General features: G+C 45.8%; 11 non-coding genes across 11 annotated transcripts; all 11 read right to left on the bottom strand.

The window, feature by feature from the left end:
- Window positions 1–1,090: 1,090 nt before the first annotated feature.
- Window positions 1,091–1,162, bottom strand: Trnat-agu (transfer RNA threonine (anticodon AGU)). Its single transcript has one exon. It is a non-coding gene; the product is annotated as a tRNA-Thr (tRNA).
- A 1,431-nt stretch (window positions 1,163–2,593) lies between these two features.
- Window positions 2,594–2,665, bottom strand: Trnat-agu (transfer RNA threonine (anticodon AGU)). The gene has a single exon. It is a non-coding gene; the product is annotated as a tRNA-Thr (tRNA).
- Window positions 2,666–4,044: 1,379 nt separating this feature from the next.
- Window positions 4,045–4,116, bottom strand: Trnat-agu (transfer RNA threonine (anticodon AGU)). Its single transcript has one exon. It is a non-coding gene; the product is annotated as a tRNA-Thr (tRNA).
- A 1,471-nt stretch (window positions 4,117–5,587) lies between these two features.
- Trnat-agu (transfer RNA threonine (anticodon AGU)) lies at window positions 5,588–5,659 on the bottom strand. Its single transcript has one exon. It is a non-coding gene; the product is annotated as a tRNA-Thr (tRNA).
- Window positions 5,660–7,109: 1,450 nt separating this feature from the next.
- On the bottom strand, window positions 7,110–7,181 carry Trnaa-agc (transfer RNA alanine (anticodon AGC)). The gene has a single exon. It is a non-coding gene; the product is annotated as a tRNA-Ala (tRNA).
- A 1,459-nt stretch (window positions 7,182–8,640) lies between these two features.
- Trnaa-agc (transfer RNA alanine (anticodon AGC)) lies at window positions 8,641–8,712 on the bottom strand. The gene has a single exon. It is a non-coding gene; the product is annotated as a tRNA-Ala (tRNA).
- A 1,439-nt stretch (window positions 8,713–10,151) lies between these two features.
- On the bottom strand, window positions 10,152–10,223 carry Trnat-agu (transfer RNA threonine (anticodon AGU)). The gene has a single exon. It is a non-coding gene; the product is annotated as a tRNA-Thr (tRNA).
- Window positions 10,224–17,388: 7,165 nt separating this feature from the next.
- Window positions 17,389–17,460, bottom strand: Trnat-agu (transfer RNA threonine (anticodon AGU)). The gene has a single exon. It is a non-coding gene; the product is annotated as a tRNA-Thr (tRNA).
- A 1,438-nt stretch (window positions 17,461–18,898) lies between these two features.
- On the bottom strand, window positions 18,899–18,970 carry Trnat-agu (transfer RNA threonine (anticodon AGU)). Its single transcript has one exon. It is a non-coding gene; the product is annotated as a tRNA-Thr (tRNA).
- A 1,459-nt stretch (window positions 18,971–20,429) lies between these two features.
- On the bottom strand, window positions 20,430–20,501 carry Trnat-agu (transfer RNA threonine (anticodon AGU)). The gene has a single exon. It is a non-coding gene; the product is annotated as a tRNA-Thr (tRNA).
- Window positions 20,502–23,469: 2,968 nt separating this feature from the next.
- Window positions 23,470–23,541, bottom strand: Trnat-agu (transfer RNA threonine (anticodon AGU)). Its single transcript has one exon. It is a non-coding gene; the product is annotated as a tRNA-Thr (tRNA).
- Between the last annotated feature and the right edge of the window lie 3,589 nt (window positions 23,542–27,130).

Genomic DNA, 27,130 nt, shown 5'->3' with positions numbered 1-27,130 from the left:
CGTGGGGCTCGAACCCACGACCCTGGGATTAAGAGCCTTATGTTCTACCGACTGAGCTAGCCGCGCTGCCTCGGTGAGTATATGCCGGTTAGCACGTCACACAGTACTCGTTTGGGTTGATTGGTCCCATACAGAACCTCCCCATGTTGCCTAATGTTTTCCTAACGTCACACTCGTCACGTAGTTCACTTTTATTTCATAATCATTTCTGAGAGGTAACAGAATTGCATGACAACCTGCAGAGCTAGTTTCGTCAAAATTAACACACATACTTGATGTGACTCATAAGCCGAACGAGTTACTTTCCGACGTTATTTTAGATGTGCAAGTGCCATTCAAAAACACGCGGCGACGGCAATATGCAAACCAATTCGCTAGTTAACACCGGTCTTGTTGTGCGTGTTTTAAGCTGAAGAGCATCTCCAAGCAGAAAATGGTCAACAGCAACATTCACACGGTTTCGTACTGCTCAAGTGCTACACTAAAACGGTATGTTTCTTTTTCAGATCTGGAAAAACACGACCGAGAGAGGAATCAAACACGCAATCTTCGGATACGAAGTCCGACGCCTTATCCATTAGGCCACACGGTCACTGACAAACAAGTGGAACTTATATACGACTCATCTCAAAACGCTCACACCACTGAGGAGTTGTGTTTTCGTTCTACACAGACGCTGCCCCTTGCTCTTTCCCACCCATTTGATACATTCAACCTGCTACGAGACCTACCAAATATAGACTGGGAAACTAAACCACACACTTTGTGCATTCGGAAATGTAAGGCTGGGCGTCCCTCGCCGCATTTGCTACGATGTCCATTTGCTACTTCTGCAGAAGTGGCGACGACGACGACGACGACGACAACCGCGGAAGGCTCTGAGATATGTGAGAAATACATCTATAAAATATATTTCAGACTGTCCCATCCCACCTTATGCTGTACCGCTTTGGCAAATGCTTTATCTGCGCCATTCGCCTTAATCACATCTGAGAGTAATTCTTAATAAAACGCCTCTCGCTAATTGTTAGTCATCCCAGATACTGTTTGCTATAAGGCCACGACGCGCAACTGATATCCAAAATTCGTCTGCCTCCTGTGAGGATCGAACTCACGACCCCTGGTTTACTAGACCAGTGCTCTGCCACTGAGCTAAAGAGGCGCGGCCTATCGGTACTTTTGCGTACTTCATCCTTACGGTCGTCTGGATCATCAGACTTCAGCTGACAACACTTCATATTACCGTCTAATATTTGCAGCTATGGCGACCCATTACTGCTTGGCTACACATCTGACACGTAAAGGAAGTGCTCTCCAAATAACACCACTTGCATTTCAGAACATGTCTTTCACACATGTCTACAAAATCACCTTCCCCTTCAAATACAGTTTCCTTGCGACTGACGGAGACGTAGGCAAAGTTTAAAGTTGCTATTTCCATTACATCACGTTAATCAGAAAAACGGTAAGTTACATCTGCAGAGGAACAAAATCCCGTTCCTCCCACGTGGGGCTCGAACCCACGACCCTGGGATTCAGAGCCTTATGTTCTACCGACTGAGCTAGCCGCGCTGCCTCGGTGAGTATATGCCGGTTAGCACGTCACACAGTACTCGTTTGGGTTGATTGGTCCCATACAGAACCTCCCCATGTTGCCTAATGTTTTCCTAACGTCACACTCGTCACGTAGTTCACTTTTATTTCATAATCATTTCTGAGAGGTAACAGAATTGCATGACAACCTGCAGAGCTAGTTTCGTCAAAATTAACACACATACTTGATGTGACTCATAAGCCGAACGAGTTACTTTCCGACGTTATTTTAGATGTGCAAGTGCCAGTCAAAAACACGCGGCGACGGCAATATGCAAACCAATTCGCTAGTTAACACCGGTCTTGTTGTGCGTGTTTTAAGCTGAAGAGCATCTCCAAGCAGAAAATGGTCAACAGCAACATTCACACGGTTTCGTACTGCTCAAGTGCTACACTAAAACAGTATGTTTCTTTTTCAGATCTGGAAAAACACGACCGAGAGAGGAATCAAACACGCAATCTTCGGATACGAAGTCCGACGCCTTATCCATTAGGCCACACGGTCACTGACAAACAAGTGGAACTTATATACGACTCATCTCAAAACGCTCACACCACTGAGGAGTTGTGTTTTCGTTCTACACAGACGCTGCCCCTTGCTCTTTCCCACCCATTTGATACATTCAACCTGCTACGAGACCTACCAAATATAGACTGGGAAACTAAACCACACACTTTGTGCATTCGGAAATGTAAGGCAGGGCGTCCCTCGCCGCATTTGCTACGATGTCCATTTGCTACTTCTGCAGAAGTGGCGGCGGCGAAGACGACGAGAACCGCGGAAGGCTCTGAGATATGTGAGAAATACATCTATAAATTATATTTCAGACTGTCCCATCCCACCTTATGCTGTACCGTTTTCTCAAATGCTTTATCTGCGCCACTCGCCTTAATCACATCTGAGAGTAATTCTTAATAAAACGCTTCTCCCTAATTGTTAGTCATCCCAGATACTGTTTGCTATAAGGCCACGACGCGCAACTGATATCCAAAATTCGTCTGCCTCCTGTGAGGATCGAACTCACGACCCCTGGTTTACTAGACCAGTGCTCTGCCACTGAGCTAAAGAGGCGCGGCCTAGCGGTACTTTTGCGTACTTCATCCTTACGGTCGTCTGGATCATCAGACTTCAGCTGATAACACTTCATATTACCGTCTAATATTTGCAGCTATGGCGACCCATTACTGCTTGGCTACACATCTGACACGTAAAGGAAGTGCTCTCCAAATAACACCACTTGCATTTCAGAACATGTCTTTCACACATGTCTACAAAATCACCTTCACCTTCAAATACAGTTTCCTTGCGACTGACGGAGACGTAGGCAAAGTTTAAAGTTGCTATTTCCATTACATCACGTTAATCAGAAAAACGGTAAGTTACATCTGCAGAGGAACAAAATTCCGTTCCTCCCCACGTGGGGCTCGAACCCACGACCCTGGGATTAAGAGCCTTATGTTCTACCGACTGAGCTAGCCGCGCTGCCTCGGTGAGTGTATGCCGGTTAGCACGTCACACAGTACTCGTTTGGGTTGATTGGTCCCATACAGAACCTCCCCATGTTGCCTAATGTTTTCCTAACGTCACACTCGTCACGTAGTTCACTTTTATTTCATAATCATTTCTGAGAGGTAACAGAATTGCATGACAACCTGCAGAGCTAGTTTCGTCAAAATTGACACACATACTTGATGTGACTCATAAGCCGAACGAGTTACTTTCCGACGTTATTTTAGATGTGCAAGTGCCAGTCAAAAACACGCGGCGACGGCAATATGCAAACCAATTCGCTAGTTAACACCGGTCTTGTTGTGCGTGTTTTAAGCTGAAGAGCATCTCCAAGCAGAAAATGGTCAACAGCAACATTCACACGGTTTCGTACTGCTCAAGTGCTACACTAAAACGGTATGTTTCTTTTTCAGATCTGGAAAAACACGACCGAGAGAGGAATCAAACACGCAATCTTCGGATACGAAGTCCGACGCCTTATCCATTAGGCCACACAGTGACTGACAAACAAGTGGAACTTATATACGACTCATCTCAAAACGCTCACACCACTGAGGAGTTGTGTTTTCGTTCTACACAGACGCTGCCCCTTGCTCTTTCCCACCCATTTGATACATTCAACCTGCTACGAGACCTACCAAATATAGACTGGGAAACTAAACCACACACTTTGTGCATTCGGAAATGTAAGGCAGGGCGTCCCTCGCCGCATTTGCTACGATGTCCATTTGCTACTTCTGCAGAAGTGGCGGCGGCGGCGACATTTCAGACTGTCCCATCCCACCTTATGCTGTACCGCTTTGGCAAATGCTTTATCTGCGCCATTCGTCTTAATCACATCTGAGAGTAATTCTTAATAAAACGCCTCTCGCTAATTGTTAGTCATCCCAGATACTGTTTGCTATAAGGCCACGACGCGCAACTGATATCCAAAATTCGTCTGCCTCCTGTGAGGATCGAACTCACGACCCCTGGTTTACTAGACCAGTGCTCTGCCACTGAGCTAAAGAGGCGCGGCCTAGCGGTACTTTTGCGTACTTCATCCTTACGGTCGTCTGGATCATCAGACTTCAGCTGATAACACTTCATATTACCGTCTAATATTTGCAGCTATGGCGACCCATTACTGCTTGCCTACACATCTGACACGTAAAGGAAGTGCTCTCCAAATAACACCACTTGCATTTCAGAACATGTCTTTCACACATGTCTACAAAATCACCTTCACCTTCAAATACAGTTTCCTTGCGACTGACGGAGACGTAGGCAAAGTTTAAAGTTGCTATTTCCATTACATCACGTTAATCAGAAAAACGGTAAGTTACATCTGCAGAGGAACAAAATTCCGTTCCTCCCCACGTGGGGCTCGAACCCACGACCCTGGGATTAAGAGCCTTATGTTCTACCGACTGAGCTAGCCGCGCTGCCTCGGTGAGTATATGCCGCTTAGCACGTCACACAGTACTCGTTTGGGTTGATTGGTCCCATACAGAACCTCCCCATGTTGCCTAATGTTTTCCTAACGTCACACTCGTCACGTAGTTCACTTTTATTTCATAATCATTTCTGAGAGGTAACAGAATTGCATGACAACCTGCAGAGCTAGTTTCGTCAAAATTAACACACATACTTGATGTGACTCATAAGCCGAACGAGTTACTTTCCGACGTTATTTTAGATGTGCAAGTGCCAGTCAAAAACACGCGGCGACGGCAATATGCAAACCAATTCGCTAGTTAACACCGGTCTTGTTGTGCGTGTTTTAAGCTGAAGAGCATCTCCAAGCAGAAAATGGTCAACAGCAACATTCACACGGTTTCGTACTGCTCAAGTGCTACACTAAAACGGTATGTTTCTTTTTCAGATCTGGAAAAACACGACCGAGAGAGGAATCAAACACGCAATCTTCGGACACGAAGTCCGACGCCTTATCCATTAGGCCACACGGTCACTGACAAACAAGTGGAACTTATATACGACTCATCTCAAAACGCTCACACCACTGAGGAGTTGTGTTTTCGTTCTACACAGATGCTGCCCCTTGCTCTTTCCCACCCATTTGATACATTCAACCTGCTACGAGACCTACCAAATATAGACTGGGAAACTAAACCACACACTTTGTGCATTCGGAAATGTAAGGCAGGTCGTCCCTCGCCGCATTTGCTACGATGTCCATTTGCTACTTCTGCAGAAGTGGCGGCGGCGGCGGCGGCGACGACGGAGACGACGACGACGAGGACGACGACGACGACGACAACCGCGGAAGGCTCTGAGATATGTGAGAAATACATCTATAAAATATATTTCAGACTGTCCCATCCCACCTTATGCTGTACCGCTTTGGCAAATGCTTTATCTGCGCCATTCGCCTTAATCACATCTGAGAGTAATTCTTAATAAAACGCCTCTCGCTAATTGTTAGTCATCCCAGATACTGTTTGCTATAAGGCCACGACGCGCAACTTATATCCAAAATTCGTCTGCCTCCTGTGAGGATCGAACTCACGACCCCTGGTTTACTAGACCAGTGCTCTGCCACTGAGCTAAAGAGGCGCGGCCTAGCGGTACTTTTGCGTACTTCATCCTTACGGTCGTCTGGATCATAAGACTTCAGCTGACAACACTTCATATTACCGTCTAATATTTGCAGCTATGGCGACCCATTACTGCTTGGCTACACATCTGACACGTAAAGGAAGTGCTCTCCAAATAACACCACTTGCATTTCAGAACATGTCTTTCACACATGTCTACAAAATCACCTTCCCCTTCAAATACAGTTTCGTAGCGACTGACGGAGACGTAGGCAAAGTTTAAAGTTGCTATTTCCATTACATCACGTTAATCAGAAAAACGGTAAGTTACATCTGCAGAGGAACAAAATTCCGTTCCTTCCCACGTGGGGCTCGAACCCACGACCCTGGGATTAACAGCCTTTTGTTCTACCGACTGAGCTAGCCGCGCTGCCTCGGTGAGTATATGCCAGTTAGCACGTCACATAGTACTCGTTTGGGTTGACTGGTCCCATACAGAACCTCCCCATGTTGCCTAATGTTTTCCTAACGTCACACTCGTCACGTAGTTCACTTTTATTTCATAATCATTTCTGAGAGGTAACAGAATTGCATGACAACCTGCAGAGCTAGTTTCGTCAAAATTAACACACATACTTGATGTGACTCATAAGCCGAACGAGTTACTTTCCGACGTTATTTTAGATGTGCAAGTGCCAGTCAAAAACACGCGGCGACGGCAATATGCAAACCAATTCGCTAGTTAACACCGGTCTTGTTGTGCGTGTTTTAAGCTGAAGAGCATCTCCAAGCAGAAAATGGTCAACAGCAACATTCACACGGTTCCGTACTGCTCAAGTGCTACACTAAAACGGTATGTTTCTTTTTCAGATCTGGAAAAACACGACCGAGAGAGGAATCAAACACGCAATCTTCGGATACGAAGTCCGACGCCTTATCCATTAGGCCACACGGTCACTGACAAACAAGTGGAACTTATATACGACTCATCTCAAAACGCTCACACCACTGAGGAGTTGTGTTTTCGTTCTACACAGACGCTGCCCCTTGCTCTTTCCCACCCATTTGATACATTCAACCTGCTACGAGACCTACCAAATATAGACTGGGAAACTAAACCACACACTTTGTGCATTCGGAAATGTAAGGCAGGGCGTTCCTCGCCGCATTTGCTACGATGTCCATTTGCTACTTCTGCAGAAGTGGCGGCGGCGGCGACGACGACGACGACGACGACGACGACAACCGCGGAAGGCTCTGAGATATGTGAGAAATACATCTATAAAATATATATCTGACTGTCCCATCCCACCTTATGCTGTACCGCTTTGGCAAATGCTTTATCTGCGCCATTCGCCTTAATCACATCTGAGAGTAATTTTTAATAAAACGCCTCTCGCTAATTGTTAGTCATCCCAGATACTGTTTGCTATAAGGCCACGACGCGCAACTGATATCCAAAATTCGTCTGCCTCCTGTGAGGATCGAACTCACGACCCCTGGTTTGCTAGACCAGTGCTCTGCCACTGAGCTAAAGAGGCGCGGCCTAGCGGTACTTTTGCGTACTTCATCCTTACGGTCGTCTGGATCATCAGACTTCAGCTGATAACACTTCATATTACCGTCTAATATTTGCAGCTATGGCGACCCATTACTGCTTGCCTACACATCTGACACGTAAAGGATGTGCTCTCCAAATAACACCACTTGCATTTCAGAACATGTCTTTCACACATGTCTACAAAATCACCTTCACCTTCAAATACAGTTTCGTAGCGACTGACGGAGACGTAGGCAAAGTTTAAAGTTGCTATTTCCATTACATCACGTTAATCAGAAAAACGGTAAGTTACATCTGCAGAGGAACAAAATTCCGTTCCTTCCCACGTGGGGCTCGAACCCACGACCCTGGGATTAACAGCCTTTTGTTCTACCGACTGAGCTAGCCGCGCTGCCTCGGTGAGTATATGCCAGTTAGCACGTCACATAGTACTCGTTTGGGTTGACTGGTCCCATACAGAACCTCCCCATGTTGCCTAATGTTTTCCTAACGTCACACTCGTCACGTAGTTCACTTTTATTTCATAATCATTTCTGAGAGGTAACAGAATTGCATGACAACCTGCAGAGCTAGTTTCGTCAAAATTAACACACATACTTGATGTGACTCATAAGCCGAACGAGTTACTTTCCGACGTTATTTTAGATGTGCAAGTGCCAGTCAAAAACACGCGGCGACGGCAATATGCAAACCAATTCGCTAGTTAACACCGGTCTTGTTGTGCGTGTTTTAAGCTGAAGAGCATCTCCAAGCAGAAAATGGTCAACAGCAACATTCACACGGTTCCGTACTGCTCAAGTGCTACACTAAAACGGTATGTTTCTTTTTCAGATCTGGAAAAACACGACCGAGAGAGGAATCAAACACGCAATCTTCGGATACGAAGTCCGACGCCTTATCCATTAGGCCACACGGTCACTGACAAACAAGTGGAACTTATATACGACTCATCTCAAAACGCTCACACCACTGAGGAGTTGTGTTTTCGTTCTACACAGACGCTGCCCCTTGCTCTTTCCCACCCATTTGATACATTCAACCTGCTACGAGACCTACCAAATATAGACTGGGAAACTAAACCACACACTTTGTGCATTCGGAAATGTAAGGCAGGGCGTTCCTCGCCGCATTTGCTACGATGTCCATTTGCTACTTCTGCAGAAGTGGCGGCGGCGGCGACGACGACGACGACGACGACGACGACGACGACGACAACCGCGGAAGGCTCTGAGATATGTGAGAAATACATCTATAAAATATATATCTGACTGTCCCATCCCACCTTATGCTGTACCGCTTTGGCAAATGCTTTATCTGCGCCATTCGCCTTAATCACATCTGAGAGTAATTTTTAATAAAACGCCTCTCGCTAATTGTTAGTCATCCCAGATACTGTTTGCTATAAGGCCACGACGCGCAACTGATATCCAAAATTCGTCTGCCTCCTGTGAGGATCGAACTCACGACCCCTGGTTTGCTAGACCAGTGCTCTGCCACTGAGCTAAAGAGGCGCGGCCTAGCGGTACTTTTGCGTACTTCATCCTTACGGTCGTCTGGATCATCAGACTTCAGCTGATAACACTTCATATTACCGTCTAATATTTGCAGCTATGGCGACCCATTACTGCTTGCCTACACATCTGACACGTAAAGGATGTGCTCTCCAAATAACACCACTTGCATTTCAGAACATGTCTTTCACACATGTCTACAAAATCACCTTCACCTTCAAATACAGTTTCGTAGCGACTGACGGAGACGTAGGCAAAGTTTAAAGTTGCTATTTCCATTACATCACGTTAATCAGAAAAACGGTAAGTTACATCTGCAGAGGAACAAAATTCCGTTCCTTCCCACGTGGGGCTCGAACCCACGACCCTGGGATTAACAGCCTTTTGTTCTACCGACTGAGCTAGCCGCGCTGCCTCGGTGAGTATATGCCAGTTAGCACGTCACATAGTACTCGTTTGGGTTGATTGGTCCCATACAGAACCTCCCCATGTTGCCTAATGTTTTCCTAACGTCACACTCGTCACGTAGTTCACTTTTATTTCATAATCATTTCTGAGAGGTAACAGAATTGCATGACAACCTGCAGAGCTAGTTTCGTCAAAATTAACACACATACTTGATGTGACTCATAAGCCGAACGAGTTACATTCCGACGTTATTTTAGATGTGCAAGTGCCAGTCAAAAACACGCGGCGACGGCAATATGCAAACCAATTCGCTAGTTAACACCGGTCTTGTTGTGCGTGTTTTAAGCTGAAGAGCATCTCCAAGCAGAAAATGGTCAACAGCAACATTCACACGGTTCCGTACTGCTCAAGTGCTACACTAAAACGGTATGTTTCTTTTTCAGATCTGGAAAAACACGACCGAGAGAGGAATCAAACACGCAATGTTCGGATACGAAGTCCGACGCCTTATCCATTAGGCCACACGGTCACTGACAAACAAGTGGAACTTATATACGACTCATCTCAAAACGCTCACACCACTGAGGAGTTGTGTTTTCGTTCTACACAGACGCTGCCCCCTTGCTCTTTCCCACCCATTTGATACATTCAACCTGCTACGAGACCTACCAGATATAGACTGGGAAACTAAACCACACACTTTGTGCATTCGGAAATGTAAGGCAGGGCTTCCCTCGCCGCATTTGCTACGATGTCCATTTGCTACTTCTGCAGAAGTGGCGGCGGCGGCGACAACGACGACGACAACCGCGGAAGGCTCTGAGATATGTGAGAAATACATCTATAAAATATATTTCAGACTGTCCCATCCCACCTTATGCTGTACCGCTTTGGCAAATGCTTTATCTGCGCCATTCGCCTTAATCACATCTGAGAGTAATTCTTAATAAAACGCCTCTCGCTAATTGTTAGTCATCCCAGATACTGTTTGCTATAAGGCCACGACGCGCAACTGATATCCAAAATTCGTCTGCCTCTTGTGAGGATCGAACTCACGACCCCTGGTTTACTAGACCAGTGCTCTGCCACTGAGCTAAAGAGGCGCGGCCTAGCCGGACTTTTGCGTACTTCATCCTTACGGTCGTCTGGATCATCAGACTTCAGCTGACAACACTTCATATTACCGTCTAATATTTGCAGCTATGGCGACCCATTACTGCTTGGCTACACATCTGACACGTAAACGAAGTGCTCTCCAAATAACACCACTTGCATTTCAGAACATGTCTTTCACACATGTCTACAAAATCACCTTCACCTTCAAATACAGTTTCGTAGCGACTGACGGAGACGTAGGCAAAGTTTAAAGTTGCTATTTCCCTTACATCACGTTAATCAGAAAAACGGTAAGTTACATCTGCAGAGGAACAAAATTCCGTTCCTCTCCACGTGGGGCTCCAACCCACGACCCTGGGATTAAGAGCCTTATGTTCTACCGACTGAGCTAGCCGCGCTGCCTCGGTGAGTATATGCCGGTTAGCACGTCACACAGTACTCGTTTGGGTTGACTGGTCCCATACAGAACCTCCCCATGTTGCCTAATGTTTTCCTAACGTCACACTCGTCACGTAGTTCACTTTTATTTCATAATCATTTCTGAGAGGTAACAGAATTGCATGACAACCTGCAGAGCTAGTTTCGTCAAAATTAACACACATACTTGATGTGACTCATAAGCCGAACGAGTTACTTTCCGACGTTATTTTAGATGTGCAAGTGCCAGTCAAAAACACGCGGCGACGGCAATATGCAAACCAATTCGCTAGTTAAGACCGGTCTTGTTGTGCGTGTTTTAAGCTGAAGAGCATCTCCAAGCAGAAAATGGTCAACAGCAACATTCACACGGTTTCGTACTGCTCAAGTGCTACACTAAAACGGTATGTTTCTTTTTCAGATCTGGAAAAACACGACCGGGAGAGGAATCAAACACGCAATCTTCGGATACGAAGTCCGACGCCTTATCCATTTTTTTTTCGCATTTTTTTTGGGCCTCCCATCACCCCTTTTAGCCCATCCTTGCGCTCTCCATAATTCGCCTTCAACGGCGTCGGCTTCTCACGCCATGTACATAACCATAAACTGATGAGACAAAGTTAATCCCTTTATCGTGGAGAAACTAATGTACCCCTTCTTTGGGCTTATTGATAATGTGAAAAAAGAATGAAATCTTCAGTAGGTAGAAACAGATGTTATGTTCAGTTCGTTTCCTTCTTCATCACTGTTTTTTGTTGTCACACTTAAAGCAAGTAGGCTTCCTTGACAAAGAAACGCCAGAGGGCATTCCGAAACTGCCTCTTCTCTCTGAAAATGCTTAAAAAAAAAAACCATATTCGGTGAGAAGCAACTATTTATAATGGCTTCTTGAAAAATAAATTAATAAACGTTGAACTCAAAGAACGGCAATTCCGGTAAAAACTAAAATAATATTTTTTTTTCCACGATTGTAAAGTAAGTTAGTAGTGGTGAACACTCTCTTACGTTTGTCTTCTGTGTCCGCAGATATTTCTTGTTAATTCTTTTACATCAAGGTCTTGATTAAAAAATTTGCGTATGTTTCTTTATATTTACTAGTCTTCAGTAACATGTGATGCTCAGTTAGCAGATAGATCCAAAAATCCTCTTGGCTTTTCTCTTCCTTCGTGAAGAGGTAATGTACCGTTGCCGCTTTCAGCCAATTGACTGCGTTGCGTTTCGTTTTAGGAAAGGGTACATCATCCGGTGTCAAAAAGTCCGCAGGCGTTATAGCGTTAGGTGACGTTCGAAGGATGAGTGCCAGCTTTCGTCGGACATTCAGCCAGATATCTTTAACCTTGTCACACACGAAACGATGTTCTTCGTTATCAATTAAACTACACGTTGCACACAAAGGCGAATCCGCTAAGTGGATCGTATGAAGTTTCGAGTTTGTTGCAACTTTCCTATTTACAACAAAGTACCATGCTGCTTTCAGATGAGTAGCTAAGTTACGGTTATGAATATTTGCCCATATCACTTTCCAGTTAGAACATGGATAGTTTTGTTCTATTTTGTTGTTCTTCTTTTCTCCCATCAATTTGCCATATATTTCTTTTACGTTTGTCATGTCTTTTTCCGGAATTCTTGAATGTAGGTAGCTATATTCTATTAAAAACCATCGTAAATGGTAAAGTCTGCTCGGTATGTGCTGCACATTAATGGGTGGAGAGAGGTCATCTGGAGCTATTTCAGATAGCAAGTGCGCGGCGATACAGCTGCTGGATTGTCTCCATTGTTGAAACGTATTGGAGATGTACAGAGCCTGCGACTTTTTAGTAACATTCGTTAAGTTTAAGCCGCCATTATTAGTGGCGAGCGTCAGAGTGTCATACTGGATTTTAAATATGTGGCCACGGCTCACAAAATAGCCTATTGCTGACATAATTTGTTTGGCGATGCCGGCAGGTATTGGCAGTATCTGGCCGACAGAATTGACTTTGGAAGTAATAGAGACGTTCGCTAAAGACACTCTCTGAATTTCATTTAATTGTCGAATACTATGTGTCCGTACACTAGCTCGTATGGTAGTTAGTACTTGTCTATAGTTGGCCGCAATAGTTTGACGTATATTTTTTCGGAAATCAATGCCGAGACACTTCAAGGCTGTTAGCTCACGTAACTGACCGTGTGTGCGCATGCCAATGCCACGTCCGATATTGAATATGCCGGACTTGGTTTTGTTTAACCTCGCGGCTGACGCTCGTTCGTATTTTTCTATTATGTGCATTGCCGTCTCGACTTCCGCTACATTCATAACGAGAAACCCAACATCGTCCGCATAAGCTTTACATATTATTTTGTTTCCTCGTATTTGCAATCCTTGTAACCGCTGAGTCAAGGTAGCGAGCAAAGGTTCGATGGCCATGGCAAAAAGTGCCATGGACAACGGACAACCTTGCCTGACGGAACATGCGATCTCGACTGGCCGGCTGGGCTGTCCATTTATGATGATTCTGGAGGAGTTAGTCGTTACCAAACGTCGTATGAGGTCGACGAATCTCGGCGGAAAACCCATTGCGCCTATCGTTTTCAGGAGGTAGGAGTGGCTGATCCTGTCGAAGGCTTTATCGAAATCTAACGACACGATGGCACATTTTAGTCGACATACTTCTGCTATTGAAATTATGTCGCGGTAGTCGGACAGCGTCTGCTGAATTTTCCTACCTTTGCCCACGCTAGACTGATATGGGCCGGTGACGCTGGCCATTACATTTTTAAGTCTGTGGGCTAAGAGCCGCGAAAAAATTTTATAGTCACTGTTCAGCAGAGTGATTGGTCTCAAATTTCCAATTTTCTTGCCAGCCGATTTTTTTGCGATTAACACTATCATACCTTCGCGAAAATCTTTCGGTATCTCCTTATTGAGGTTCAGAAGTTCATTACAGATGCATGTAATTCTATGTTTTATATGTTCCCAGAAGACTTGATAAAATTCTGCTGGTATGCCGTCAGCTCCAGGGGATTTATTTTTTGCACTTTGATAGACAGCATAGTGTACATCGTCTTCGGTCGCCTCCGCTATTAGAGCTTCCGCGTACGCGTTACCAACGCGTCCTTGCAGGTGGGTCAGTAAATCGTCCTGTGCTTTTTCGTCTACCTCTTTATGTGAAAACAAGTTGTCGAAATGGGTTAGTATTTCTGCTATTATGTCATTGTGCATTGTCAAGGTGGTTCCATTATCAGTTTTAAGCTCCGTCAGTATTTTGCGGAATCCTCGTTTAGTTTCACGAACCATATGATATACCGAAGTGGCTTCTTTTTGCGCCACAATCTCTGCTCTTGACCTTATTTGATATCCTTCAAGCTGTTGTCGCCTTAATGTCAGTATTTTTGCCTCGATTTTTTTAATTCTCCCAAGGTTCCCAATAGCTGTAGCACCTTGCAGGTAGAGTCCTCGGAGACAATGAAAGTAAAATTCTATCCTTCTTTTCCGCCAAAAGCTCTTCTCCCGGGAGTAGTTGATGAAACATCTCCGGATCTGAGGTTTGGCGCATTTGAGCCACCAATCCAAAGTCGAGTGGTAAGAGATGAGTTTTGTCTCGCAGGCTCTCCAAGTGGTGAGAAAGGCTTCTCGACAGGCAGGATCTTTTAAGTGTGAAACGTTAAGTTTCCATGGCCCTTTATATCGACAGGTTCCTTGTCGTTCCAAATTTAATGTGCATATATATGCAGCGTGGTCCGAAAAAACGGTTGGCCAAACTTCAGACTGCAGGATGCGGTGTTTCAGATTGGGCGAGACATATATTCGATCCAACCGGCTCGCTGAATGATTAGTGAGGTGGGTAAAGCCGGGTGCCGCGCCGTGCTTTTGCTCCCACGAATCAGTTAAACGGAGGTCGGTGACGATACGTTCCAGGTCCGGCGATTTGTTGTAGTTCGGAGTTTGGTCTTTGGCATGTATGACACTGTTAAAGTCGCCTCCAAGGATGGTATGGGTGCAGTGTACACCAAACAAAGGAACAATTCCCTCCTTAAAAAACTGTGCTCGTTGGCACCGATTGGTAGAACCAGATGGGGCATAGATATTAATAATCCTGGTGTTATAAAGCGTGCCGGCAATGCCTCTGCCGTTAGGCAGTTTTGTTACGTCTGTAATGACGACGCCCTCTTTGAAAAGAAATGCGGTACCCAAATCACATCCAATTCCAGGATTGACTATAGCATTATACCCCTGTATGAAGTCAAGTTCGATGTTTGTTACTTCTTGTAAAAACAAAATGTCCACATCAGCTGCATACAGGAAATCTTTTAAATTTTGTAAATTAAATGGGCTACAAATTTTATTGATGTTCAGCGTAGCGATCTTATAGGCCTGCAACGGACCTACGTTAGCCAAGACGGGAGTGTAATTAGGAAAAACTCTGGCAACATATCATTTCGAAAAAACATTAAGAAATCTGACCCGAGAGACATGTGGACACAAGTCAGTAAAACCGTTCAGACTAGAAATATTCATGACTTGGGAAGGGATCAGTCGGCTTCTCCGTGTCTGGGACAGTATCCGTCGCGGCGATGACATTCAAGACGACGTCATCTCGTGGTGTGGCCATCGTGGTGACTGTAACGGTTCCTGTGGTGTCCATAATTTCGTCCTCCTTTGTAGTGTCGTCGACATCGTCTGCCCACGGATTCGACAGCCCTGTCATCGGTTCGTCATCAAGTGGTGCACTATATTCAGGTGTTTGCTGGTGATTTTTATCTTCGGTTCGGGTAATTGCTACGTCATCGGAGGGCAAACTGGCAGAACCGGAGGTACTATCCAAGGACACAGGGTCTTCGTTAGATGACTGCTGATTGCACTGCAAGTTCTCAGATGCAGATTGACGTATTTTGCCCCCTATTTGCTTCGCCTGTTCACGCAGTTGTGGTGCAGTCTGCTCTGCACCTTGACGCGCGATCCTCCGTTTTTTAGATTTCTTGGGAGATGCGTCTCGTGGTGGACTTTGGACGGTACCTGAAGAAGCCTCAGGTTGCAAAGTAGCACTACTCGAAGTGACTGACGCCAGGTCTGATTTCATTGCACTTGACGGGCTGTGGTCAGTGCCTAAGGCAGCTGCAGGATTCGGAGGAGCACCACTAGAAACGGCTGGTTGCGAGTCCGTTTTCTGTGCACCTGATACGCTTTTGATACCTCCTAAAGAAGCTCCAGGATGCAGAGGAGCACTACCCGAAGCGACTGAGGTCGCGTCCGTATCCATTGCCTCATTGGGCGATTCCACGGCGACAAGGGCAGGAGCAGATATGTCTTCGCAGGAGGGTTGAGTGTCTACAGATGCTACACCTGAGTCGGTCGGTTGGTCGGTCGCTTGTGGGTCGGTATTCGTAGTAACTTCGGGGGGCTCAGTGGCACTTGCAAAACCGCGCGCTACGGCGACGTATGTCACGGGCAGCGTTGACATAGCAGGGGGCCTGACGGCATCGCCAGCAGGCAGTTGCGCCACTCGCCTTTGAACACATTCTGCACGAACGTGGCCTGGTAAATTGCAGACAGCACACGTTTTCGGTTGGTCATCATACATCACAACAGCTCTATATCCGCAGACGTTTATAAACGACGGAATGTGCTTCTGCAATTCGACTTTTAATTGGCGCACACCATTCAAAACAGGGAATTTGTGTGCAGCAGACCACCGTTCGGCAATATTACTCAAAACTTTCCCATATGGAGCAATAACAGCATTTATCTGGTCACTTGTAATTTCAAAGGGAAGTTCAAAGACTCGCACGGTCCGAATACCTAGATCAGCATGGGCAACGGTAACCTCCCCAACATTTCCGTCAGCATGTTTAAATTTCAGAATGCCACCACAAGATCGAACTATCCTTTCACACAATTCTGGACTGGCAAGTTTCACGAAAACCACACCGTTCATAATCGAGAAATGTATGCCGATAATATCATCAAGTCCTATTTTAACATCATCCTCTAACCACTGTTCAACATCAAATGACCTCGGTCGGACAAAGTTGCGATCAAACGTGAATTTCAAAGTATCTTTTCGTTGCGGTTGCGACATCTCTTAATTCTTTTTCATGTCTACACAAATACTATAGACAGCGACGCGTTGCAGCAAGAGCAGAGACTTACCACGCGGAGCTAACGCAGCACAGCACACAGCACGGCACGTCCGACCTCCAGCGCAGCCGCTGGCTGACTATCCATTAGGCCACACGGTCACTGACAAACAAGTGGAACTTATATACGACTCATCTCAAAACGCTCACACCACTGAGGAGTTGTGTTTTCGTTCTACACAGACGCTGCCCCTTGCTCTTTCCCACCCATTTGATACATTCAACCTGCTACGAGACCTACCAAATATAGACTGGGAAACTAAACCACACACTTTGTGCATTCGGAAATGTAAGGCAGGGCGTCCCTCGCCGCATTTGCTACGATGTCCATTTGCTACTTCTGCAGAAGTGGCGGCGGCGACGACGACGACGACGACGACGACGACGACGACAACCGCGGAAGGCTCTGAGATATGTGAGAAATACATCTATAAAATATATTTCAGACTGTCCCATCCCACCTTATGCTGTACCGCTTTGGCAAATGCTTTATCTGTGCCATTCGCCTTAATCACATCTGAGAGTAATTCTTAATAAAACGCCTCTCGCTAATTGTTAGGCATCCCAGATACTGTTTGCTATAAGGCCACGACGCGCAACTGATATCCAAAATTCGTCTGCCTCCTGTGAGGATCGAACTCACGACCCCTGGTTTACTAGACCAGTGCTCTGCCACTGAGCTAAAGAGGCGCGGCCTAGCGGTACTTTTGCGTACTTCATCCTTAAGGTCGTCTGGATCATCAGACTTCAGCTGACAACACTTCATATTACCGTCTAATATTTGCAGCTATGGCGACCCATTACTGCTTGGCTACAGATCTGACACGTAAACGAAGTGCTCTCCAAATAACACAACTTGCATTTCAGAACATGTCTTTCACACATGTCTACAAAATCACCTTCACCTTCAAATACAGTTTCGTAGCGACTGACGGAGACGTAGGCAAAGTTTAAAGTTGCTATTTCCATTACATCACGTTAATCAGAAAAACGGTAAGTTACATCTGCAGAGGAACAAAATTCCGTTCAACCCCACGTGGGGCTCGAACCCACGACCCTGGGATTAAGAGCCTTATGTTCTACCGACTGAGCTAGTCGCGCTGCCTCGGTGAGTATATGCCGATTAGCACGTCACACAGTACTCGTTTGGGTTGATTGGTCCCATACAGAACCTCCCCATGTTGCCTAATGTTTTCCTAACGTCACACTCGTCACGTAGTTCACTTTTATTTCATAATCATTTCTGAGAGGTAACAGAATTGCATGACAACCTGCAGATCTAGTTTCGTCAAAATTAACACACATACTTGATGTGACTCATAAGCCGAACGAGTTACTTTCCGACGTTATTTTAGATGTGCAAGTGCCAGTCAAAAACACGCGGCGACGGCAATATGCAAACCAATTCGCTAGTTAAGACCGGTCTTGTTGTGCGTGTTTTAAGCTGAAGAGCATCTCCAAGCAGAAAATGGTCAACAGCAACATTCACAAGGTTTCGTACTGCTCAAGTGCTACACTAAAACGGTATGTTTCTTTTTCAGATCTGGAAAAACACGACCGAGAGAGGAATCAAACACGCAATCTTCGGATACGAAGTCCGACGCCTTATCCATTAGGCCACACGGTCACTGACAAACAAGTGGAATTTATATACGACTCATCTCAAAACGCTCACACCACTGAGGAGTTGTGTTTTCGTTCTACACAGACGCTGCCCCTTGCTCTTTCCCACCCATTTGATACATTCAACCTGCTACGAGACCTACCAAATATAGACTGGGAAACTAAACCACACACTTTGTGCATTCGGAAATGTAAGGCAGGGCGTCCCTCGCCGCATTTGCTACGATGTCCATTTGCTACCTCTGCAGAAGTGGCGGCGGCGGCGGCGACGACGACGACAACCGCGGAAGGCTCTGTGATATGTGAGAATTACATCTATAAAATATATTTCAGACTGTCCCATCCCACCTTATGCTGTACCGCTTTGGCAAATGCTTTATCTGCGCCATTCGCCTTAATCACATCTGAGAGTAATTCTTAATAAAACGTCTCTCGCTAGTTGTTAGTCATCCCAGATACTGTTTGCTATAAGGCCACGACGCGCAACTGATATCCAAAATTCGTCTGCCTCCTGTGAGGAGCGAACTCACGACCCCTGGTTTACTAGACCAGTGCTCTGCCACTGAGCTAAAGAGGCGCGCCCTAGCGGTACTTTTGCGTACTTCATCCTTACGGTCGTCTGGATCATCAGACTTCAGCTGACAACACTTCATATTACCGTCTAATATTTGCAGCTATGGCGACCCATTACTGCTTGGCTACACATCTGACACGTAAACGAAGTGCTCTCCAAATAACACCACTTGCATTTCAGAACATGTCTTTCACACATGTCTACAAAATCACCTTCACCTTCAAATACAGTTTCGTAGCGACTGACGGAGACGTAGGCAAAGTTTAAAGTTGCTATTTCCATTACATCACGTTAATCAGAAAAACGGTAAGTTACATCTGCAGAGGAACAAAATTCCGTTCCTCCCCACGTGGGGCTCGAACCCACGACCCTGGGATTAAGAGCCTTATGTTCTACCGACTGAGCTAGCCGCGCTGCCTCGGTGAGTATATGCCGGTTAGCACGTCACACAGTACTCGTTTGGGTTGATTGGTCCCATACAGAACCTCCCCATGTTGCCTAATGTTTTCCTAACGTCACACTCGTCACGTAGTTCACTTTTATTTCATAATCATTTCTGAGAGGTAACAGAATTGCATGACAACCTGCAGAGCTAGTTTCGTCAAAATTAACACACATACTTGATGTGACTCATAAGCCGCACGAGTTACTTTCCGACGTTATTTTAGATATGCAAGTGCCAGTCAAAAACACGCGGCGACGGCAATATGCAAACCAATTCGCTAGTTAACACCGGTCTTGTTGTGCGTGTTTTAAGCTGAAGAGCATCTCCAAGCAGAAAATGGTCTACAGCAACATTCACACGGTTTCGTACTGCTCAAGTGCTACACTAAAACGGTATGTTTCTTTTTCAGATCTGGAAAAACACGACCGAGAGAGGAATCAAACACGCAATCTTCGGATACGAAGTCCGACGCCTTATCCATTAGGCCACACGGTCACTGACAAACAAGTGGAACTTATATACGACTCATCTCAAAACGCTCACACCACTGAGGAGTTGTGTTTTCGTTCTACACAGACGCTGCCCCTTGCTCTTTCCCACCCATTTGATACATTCAACCTGCTACGAGACCTACCATATATAGACTGGGAAACTAAACCACACACTTTGTGCATTCGGAAATGTAAGGCAGGGCGTCCCTCGCCGCATTTGCTACGATGTCCATTTGCTACTTCTGCAGAAGTGGCGGCGACGACGACGACGACGACGACGACGACGACGACGACGACGACAACCGCGGAAGGCTCTGAGATATGTGAGAAATACATCTATAAAATATATTTCAGACTGTCCCATCCCACCTTATGCTGTACCGCTTTGGCAAATGCTTTATCTGCGCCATTCGCCTTAATCACATCTGAGAGTAATTCTTAATAAAACGCCTCTCGCTAATTGTTAGTCATCCCAGATACTGTTTGCTATAAGGCCACGACGCGCAACTGATATCCAAAATTCGTCTGCCTCCTGTGAGGATCGAACTCACGACCCCTGGTTTACTAGACCAGTGCTCTGCCACTGAGCTAAAGAGGCGCGGCCTAGCGGTACTTTTGCGTACTTCATCCTTACGGTCGTCTGGATCATCAGACTTCAGCTGACAACACTTCATATTACCGTCTAATATTTGCAGCTATGGCGACCCATTACTGCTTGCCTACACATCTGACACGTAAAGGAAGTGCTCTCCAAATAACACAACTTGCATTTCAGAACATGTCTTTCACACATGTCTACAAAATCACCTTCACCTTCAAATACAGTTTCGTAGCGACTGACGGAGACGTAGGCAAAGTTTAAAGTTGCTATTTCCATTACATCACGTTAATCAGAAAAACGGTAAGTTACATCTGCAGAGGAACAAAACTCCGTTCCTCCCCACGTGGGGCTCGAACCCACGACCCTGGGATTAAGAACCTTATGTTCTACTGACTGAGCTAGCCGCGCTGCCTCGGTGAGTATATGCCGGTTAGCATGTCACACAGTACTCGTTTGGGTTGATTGGTCCCATACAGAACCTCCCCATGTTGCCTAATGTTTTCCTAACGTCACACTCGTCACGTAGTTCACTTTTATTTCATAATCATTTCTGAGAGGTAACAGAATTGCATGACAACCTGCAGAGCTAGTTTCGTCAAAATTAACACACATACTTGATGTGACTCATAAGCCGAACGAGTTACTTTCCGACGTTATTTTAGATGTGCAAGTGCCAGTCAAAAACACGCGGCGACGGCAATATGCAAACCAATTCGCTAGTTAACACCGGTCTTGTTGTGCGTGTTTTAAGCTGAAGAGCATCTCCAAGCTCAAAATGGTCAACAGCAACATTCACACGGTTTCGTACTGCTCAAGTGCTACACTAAAATGGTATGTTCTTTTTCAGATCTGGAAAAACACGACCGAGAGAGGAATCAAACACGCAATCTTCGGATACGAAGTCCGACGCCTTATCCATTAGGCCACACAGTCACTGACAATCAAGTGGTACTTATATACGACTCATCTCAAAACGCTCACACCACTGAGGAGTTGTGTTTTCGTTCTACACAGACGCTGCCCCTTGCTCTTTCCCACCCATTTGATACATTCAACCTGCTACGAGACCTACCAAATATAGACTGGGAAACTAAACCACACACTTTGTGCATTCGGAAATGTAAGGCAGGGCGTCCCTCGCCGCATTTGCTACGATGTCCATTTGCTACTTCTGCAGAAGTGGCGGCGGCGACGACGACGACGACGACGGCGACGACAACCGCGGAAGGCTCTGAGATATGTGAGAAATACATCTATAAAATATATTTCAGACTGTCCCATCCCACTTTATGCTGTACCGCTTTGGCAAATGCTTTATCTGCGCCATTCGCCTTAATCACATCTGAGAGTAATTCTTAATAAAACGCCTCTCGCTAATTGTTAGTCATCCCAGGTACAGTTTGCTATAAGGCCACGACGCGCAACTGATATCCAAAATTCGTCTGACTACTGTGAGGATCGAACTCACGATCCCTGGTTTACTAGACCAGTGCTCTGCCACTGAGCTAAAGAGGCGTGGCCTAGCGATACTTTTGCGTACTTCATCCTTACGGTCGTCTGGATCGTCAGACTTCAGCTGATAACACTTCATATTACCGTCTAATATTTGCAGCTATGGCGACCCATTACTGCTTGCCTACACATCTGACACGTAAAGGAAGTGCTCTCCAAATAACACGACTTGCATTTCAGAACATGTCTTTCACACATGTCTACAAAATCACCTTCACCTTCAAATACAGTTTCGTAGCGACTGACGGAGACGTAGGCAAAGTTTAAAGTTGCTATTTCCATTACATCACGTTAATCAGAAAAACGGTAAGTTACATCTGCAGAGGAACAAAATTCCGTTCCTCCCCACGTGGGGCTCGAACCCACGACCCTGGGATTAAGAGCCTTATGTTCTACCGACTGAGCTAGCCGCGCTGCCTCGGTGAGTATATGCCGGTTAGCACGTCACACAGTACTCGTTTGGGTTGATTGGTCCCATACAGAACCTCCCCATGTTGCCTAATGTTTTCCTAACGTCACACTCGTCACGTAGTTCACTTTTATTTCATAATCATTTCTGAGAGGTAACAGAATTGCATGACAACCTGCAGAGCTAGTTTCGTCAAAATTAACACACATACTTGATGTGACTCATAAGCCGAACGAGTTACTTTCCGACGTTATTTTAGATATGCAAGTGCCAGTCAAAAACACGCGGCGACGGCAATATGCAAACCAATTCGCTAGTTAACACCGGTCTTGTTGTGCGTGTTTTAAGCTGAAGAGCATCTCCAAGCAGAAAATGGTCAACAGCAACATTCACACGGTTCCGTACTGCTCAAGTGCTACACTAAAACGGTATGTTTCTTTTTCAGATCTGGAAAAACACGACCGAGAGAGGAATCAAACACGCAATCTTCGGATACGAAGTCCGACGCCTTATCCATTAGGCCACACGGTCACTGACAAACAAGTGGAACTTATATACGACTCATCTCAAAACGCTCACACCACTGAGGAGTTGTGTTTTCGTTCTACACAGACGCTGCCCCTTGCTCTTTCCCACCCATTTGATACATTCAACCTGCTACGAGACCTACCAAATATAGACTGGGAAACTAAACCACACACTTTGTGCATTCGGAAATGTAAGGCAGGGCGTCCCTCGCCGCATTTGCTACGATGTCCATTTGCTACTTCTGCAGAAGTGGCGGCGGCGGCGACGACGACGACGACGACGACGACGACAACCGCGGAAGGCTCTGAGATATGTGAGAAATACATCTATAAAATATATTTCAGACTGTCCCATCCCACCTTATGCTGTACCGCTTTGGCAAATGCTTTATCTGCGCCATTCGCCTTAATCACATCTGAGAGTAATTCTTAATAAAACGCCTCTCGCTAATTGTTAGTCATCCCAGATACTGTTTGCTATAAGGCCACGACGCGCAACTGATATCCAAAATTCGTCTGCCTACTGTGAGGATCGAACTCACGACCCCTGGTTTACTAGACCAGTGCTCTGCCACTGAGCTAAATAGGCGCGGCCTAGCGATACTTTTGCGTACTTCATCCTTACGGTCGTCTGGATCGTCAGACTTCAGCTGATAACACTTCATATTACCGTCTAATATTTGCAGCTATGGCGACCCATTACTGCTTGCCTACACATCTGACACGTAAAGGAAGTGCTCTCCAAATAACACCACTTGCATTTCAGAACATGTCTTTCACACATGTCTACAAAATCACCTTCACCTTCAAATACAGTTTCGTAGCGACTGACGGAGACGTAGGCAAAGTTTAAAGTTGCTATTTCCATTACATCACGTTAATCAGAAGAACGGTAAGTTACATCTGCAGAGGAACAAAATTCCGTTTTCCCCACGTGGGGCTCGAACCCACGACCCTGGGATTAAGAGCCTTATGTTCTACCGACTGAGCTAGCCGCGCTGCCTCGGTGAGTATATGCCGGTTAGCACGTCACACAGTACTCGTTTGGGTTGATTGGTCCCATACAGAACCTCCCCATGTTGCCTAATGTTTTCCTAACGTCACACTCGTCACGTAGTTCACTTTTATTTCATAATCATTTCTGAGAGGTAACAGAATTGCATGACAACCTGCAGAGCTAGTTTCGTCAAAATTAACACACATACTTGATGTGACTCATAAGCCGAACGAGTTACTTTCCGACGTTATTTTAGATATGCAAGTGCCAGTCAAAAACACGCGGCGACGGCAATATGCAAACCAATTCGCTAGTTAACACCGGTCTTGTTGTGCGTGTTTTAAGCTGAAGAGCATCTCCAAGCAGAAAATGGTCAACAGCAACATTCACACGGTTTCGTACTGCTCAAGTGCTACACTAAAACGGTATGTTTCTTTTTCAGATCTGGAAAAACACGACCGAGAGAGGAATCAAACACGCAATCTTCGGATACGAAGTCCGACGCCTTACCCATTTTTTTTTTCTTTTTTTTTTTTTTTTCTTTTTTACTGGAAAAACACAAGCGTGACAGCATTCGAACCTGTAATCTTCAGATCCGAAGTCCGACGCCTTATGCATTTTTTTTTTTTTTTTTTTTAACAAACGTGGGTGAGCTCCACCTACTCTTCAGCACGGTCAAAACGGTAGGGCTCGTCCGGGATATGAACCCGGGACCTCCTGCACCCAAAGCAGGAATCATACCCCTTTTTGTTTTTTTTTTCTTTTTTTTTTTATCCATTTTTTTCTTTTTTTTCGCCTTAACCACTTTTTTTGCCTTATCCATTTTTTTTTTTGTTTTTTGTTTTTTTTTTAGTTTTTTTTGTTCGTTGTAATTTGTATATTCGTTTGTTTTCTATCCATCTTCTTTGCTCGTTTCTACTGTCTGTTTTGCGCTTTTGTTTCATGCAAAATACACCTAATTTAATATGTCGTAGAAATAACTGCTCCTGGGAAGGACATATTCTTGATCTCATACGTTGCTTTATTCAGAATCACAATGAGACAAATTTAAGTCTTTGCAGTGAGTATAACCTTGACTATAGTACAGGAAAAACGAATTGTTATAACAGATATTCATGTTATCCACGTCCTACTTCATCTCAAGGACGATGTGAAGAAAATTTTGAAATGTTGACTGATACCGGTGCCCATATTGGTTGGTTGTGCGCCAGTGTTGGTGTGAGAGATATACTTGAAAATCTAAGACATTAGGCGCACTGCCGGACAGAATATAGTGGATAAAATGTCCCATAAGCCATAGGTAGCTGTTATGTTTGGCTGCAGGGAAGAGTCGGTAGTCCGGGCGCAGAATGTCGTGGATCTGAATCGCATGAGGCGCAGTCCGGTTGAGCACAGCGAGTTTTTTGCGCGTCCAATTCCAGATGTGCACTTGATCCTTGCAGACAAACAGATGTGCAATAGTCTCAACCATGTGGCACAAGTCGCAGTAGGGACTGGGTGCAAGATTAATCCTGTGCCGCTTTTCTTTCGTCGGAATAGTGTCAGCGACCACGTCATACCATGTGGAGCGGACATCTGTCGGAAGCGTTGGATTATGGATGTTAGCCCAAACGAGGGACCAATTGCAAGCCGGATACTTCTTTTCCAAGGGCCCAGGCAGTGACGGCCGAAGTAAGTGGCGGTACAGTTTTACCGTCGGCTTCTTGAAAAGCTCGTCGTCGAGATAGCTACTTTCAAGGTAATACAGTGCTATATGCTGAAAGTGCGGGCCGACGTGGCCAATGTCCACAGGCGGAGATATATTGCGGGGGCGGGACAGTTGATAGAGCCGCTTCGTGACGGTGTCCTCGCTGGCGGTGAGTATCTGCCATGAGCGTTTCAGATACAGGGCTAGGGCATGAATGCCGGGGTTTTTCAAGCCAAGGCCTCCCATATCGCATGGCAGTGCTGTCGTGGTGAAGGAAACCTTAAAAATATTGAGCTTCCAGACGTACCAGGCGGCCGCCGCTAGGAGTGATCTTGCTACTGTGGGTGGCATAGGTAGGACGGCGGCAACAAATTGTAATTTGGAGAGGGCATAAGAGTTGACGAAAAAGGCTCGCTGCAGACGATCGAGGTGTCGCATGTTCTGGTCGCGCAGGAGTGCTTTTATCGCCTGAATTTTGGGTATCCAATTTTTGTGAGACATGTCCAGAGGCCGGGCCGTAACGTAGAGACCAAGGTGTTTTCTAGTCTGTACACAGGGCAGCCAAGCTTCGCCTGTGATAGGTCGTTCTTGACCAAGCGTTAAGGCGGCGGATTTATTGACGTTTAACATGGCACCACTATCTCTTTGGAATTCCTCAAGAATGCGTTTCGCTGCGGTGACATCGCGAACGTCGTTAAGAAGCACGCTGACATCGTCTGCGTAAGCTTGGACCACAGACTTGATACCATAAAACTGGAATCCAGGGAGGCTATGATGTAGATGGCGCAACAAGGGTTCCATGAGGATCGCATAGAGCGTCGTTGAAAGTGGACAGCCTTGCTTGATACCCCGTGAGAGCTGGACGTACTCCGTCAATGTATTATTGATCAGGAAGCGTGTACGGGTACCACTGATACAGTTGTTGATGAGGTGGATAAAATTAAGACTGAAGCCCATTGATTCCATCACGCCGCTGAGATAGTGATAGTCAGCTCGATCGTAAGCCTTATCGAAGTCAAGAAATGCTATGGCCATAGGAGTACGGGTGGCCCAGGTGAGGGAGACGAGATCCCGATATAGCGCCAAAATGGTGGACAGCGACCGACCACGGATCGCACTCATTTGGTATGGTCCCAGAAGATAGGGTAACAGCTGCCGTAATCGGGCATTGAGGGCGCGCGTCAGAAGCTTAAAGTCGGCATTGAGCAGAGTAATGGGCCGCAGATCTTTGGTGGTGGTCGGCGTCGGCGTCTTAGGTATTAAAACAGTTAACCCTTCTGTGAAGGCTGGGGGTAGAGCAATCCCACGTAGTACTTCATTGTACATCTCTGTGAGTTCGTCCCCTAATATAGGCCAATATTTGACGTAAAACTCGACAGAGAGCCCGTCCGTGCCCGGAGATTTATTTCGTGGCGCAGCAAGCAGGACATCCTTCAGTTCTTCTTTGGTAAAGGGAGCAAGCAGGTCCCGATTGAGGTCGTCGGTAATGCAGTA

The sequence above is a fragment of the Schistocerca gregaria genome, chromosome 4 (genome assembly GCF_023897955.1).
Source record: "Schistocerca gregaria isolate iqSchGreg1 chromosome 4, iqSchGreg1.2, whole genome shotgun sequence".
In the NCBI taxonomy this organism is placed as follows: Eukaryota; Metazoa; Arthropoda; class Insecta; order Orthoptera; family Acrididae; genus Schistocerca; species Schistocerca gregaria.
This window is presented reverse-complemented; position numbering and strand designations above follow the sequence as displayed.